General features: G+C 32.1%; 1 protein-coding gene across 1 annotated transcript in view; it reads left to right on the top strand.

Annotated features, from left to right (window-relative positions):
- Positions 1-2,500, top strand: part of LOC138000954 (vascular endothelial growth factor receptor 1-like) — a 99,722-nt gene that overhangs the window by 44,313 nt on the left and 52,909 nt on the right. The window lies entirely within an intron of this gene.

Below are 2,500 nucleotides of genomic sequence, written 5' to 3'. Positions count from 1 at the left end.
GAGTAGCCGCTGACCAACAATATGATCGATCACAAACAAAACAATAGCATGTATTATTTTTCATGTAATTTTTTAGATTTTCACGTTTTTTTATTGATTTGATTTGTATCTTGATTCATTCATATTATGTTTTTTTTTCTTATGTCTTTCGTTTGTTCTTTTTTAAACATTAACATATGAAAAGCATTAATTATTGATAAAATTCAACAATCTTGAAAGCTTCATTATATATTATGGTAGTCGTATAAACATAACAACTTTCTTTAATTTTCCAGATATGTTTCGACGGTACATCCGTCATCTTCAGTGTTACATATTTTGAAATCGCCGTTGAATTTAAAGCGTGAGCGATCTTACAAACTTCGTTACATTGCGTTGTCAATATTGCGTACTAAAACAAAACAGAACAAAACAAACATTTTTAAATGAGTGACGCCTAGTTCTTTACAAGGAGAGAGTCAGATTAATGTGTTTCACCTGCTGGTTTAGGTCGGGCTTCTCCCAATTTATAAACATGGATTCCTTAAGCTTCGATTGGTACTCAGTGGTCGCAGAGTCCAGGATCTTGAAGCAATCCGGTGTGCAGGATGCCCTACAAAATTTACAATAGAGGGGGAAACTTACCATGTTCTACCTTTCCTAGATGTTCGAATCAATAACACTGACCCGCACCAAAATGTAACCACCGTTTACCGGAAAAAAAACTTTCACAGGTTTGCTCACCAGTTATCTGAGTTTTTGCCCGTTTACCTACAAATTTGGGTTAATCAAAACCTTGACTGATAGAACTTTTAAGATAAACAACACTTGGATGGGGTTCCATACTGACCTTCAAAAATAGTCTGTCATTCTGCGAAGGAATCTCTTCCCTCAGAACCTTATCAACAAATATATTTCTACATATATTCAGACAGCAGTCAAGGGAGGGAAAACACAATCCCATTCAGGAATCGAGCCCCAGGAAACACCTAAGTTCTTCTTTAAAATCCCTTACGTTGGGCACTTCTCAGTCAAGGCACAGAGGAGTATACGCAAACTTGCTAACCGGTTATGTAAACCTATTGATATAAGGTTAGTCTTTACTACTTTCAAAGTCAGGAATCTTTTTAATGTGAAAGATGCTGTCCCTGTAGGGCTTCGCACACGCGTGGTCTATAAATTTTCATGTGCAAGTTGTAATGCTTGTCATATTGGTGAAACCAGCCGACACTTCTCCACACGAGTGCGCGAGCACTTACTTTCAAACAGATCTTCGAACGTTTTTAAACATCTGCAGAGTTCAGAGTTTTTTAGGGCATCCTGCACACCGGATTGCTTCGAGATCCTGGACTCTGCAGCCACTAAGTACCAAGTGAAGCTTAAGGAATCCATGTTTATAAATTGGGAGAAGCCCGAACTCAACCAGCAGGTGAAACACATTAACCTGACTCTCTCCCTGTAAAGAACTAAGCGTCACTCATTTAAAAAAATTTGTTTTGTTCTGTTTTGTTTTAGTACGCAATATTGACAACGCAATGTAACGAAGTTTGTAAGATCGCGCGCGCTTTAAATTCAACGGCGATTTCAAAATATGTAACACTGAAGATGACGAATGTACCGTCGAAACATATCTGGAAAATTAAAGAAAGTTGTTATGTTTATACGACTATCTATATTGTTGCTGATATCTAGACCTTTTGGATATTATGGTACATGTAGATAATTAAAACGATGTTTTGATCAATACCAAATCATTAAAAAGATAAGATTTTCATCGATGCAATCACTTGTAAAAAAACATTTGAAATACTGATCAATTTCATGTTTTAAAATGATTGTTACGATAATCTTGTCCATCATACATATTTGGTTGAAAAGTTTCATCTTTCCTTTTTATAAAAAGTACTTCATAATTTTTAATACAATCATATAAATCATTAGATTGTTTCTTTGTTAATCTTTTGTCTTAGAAAAATATATCTTTCAAAATCTTTTCATATTTTTATTATTTATATACGTCAAATTTTGCTTTGTTATAAAAACTCATTTTATATATCATATTAAGATTTTGTTATTTTTATGTGTGCATTTATTTATGATAGATAATTTATAAGCAATAACAAAGTAAAATTTGTAATCTTCATTTACTTTATATAACTCAAACTCTTCTTCATCATCGATTTGAGTATTTTCATTGAATTTTATTAAAAACAACTTTAGTTTCACCAATAGTAATTTTAACAAATTTTTTATGATATTTAAGCTTTATGTTTTCGATGACATCATCAAATATCAAATATTGAAGCCATTATTCTCAATTCCTCGTTTTAATTAGGAGAAATTTCATCAATTTCATCATTGTCATTTTTTATTTTGTCGTTAATCGGTTTAATACACATTCTATATATTTATATCATATTATATTTTTTATATTATTTTAGATGTGTTTAATTTGGATACTCATTATCATAGCCATAGAAATAGTCAAAATCGTTTACATCATGCTTTGGGATATTTGATT

This window comes from Montipora foliosa, chromosome 4, assembly GCF_036669935.1.
Source record: "Montipora foliosa isolate CH-2021 chromosome 4, ASM3666993v2, whole genome shotgun sequence".
NCBI lineage: Eukaryota > Metazoa > Cnidaria > Anthozoa > Scleractinia > Acroporidae > Montipora > Montipora foliosa.
Note: the sequence above shows the minus strand (reverse complement) of the source record. Positions and strands in the feature narration are given on the sequence as shown.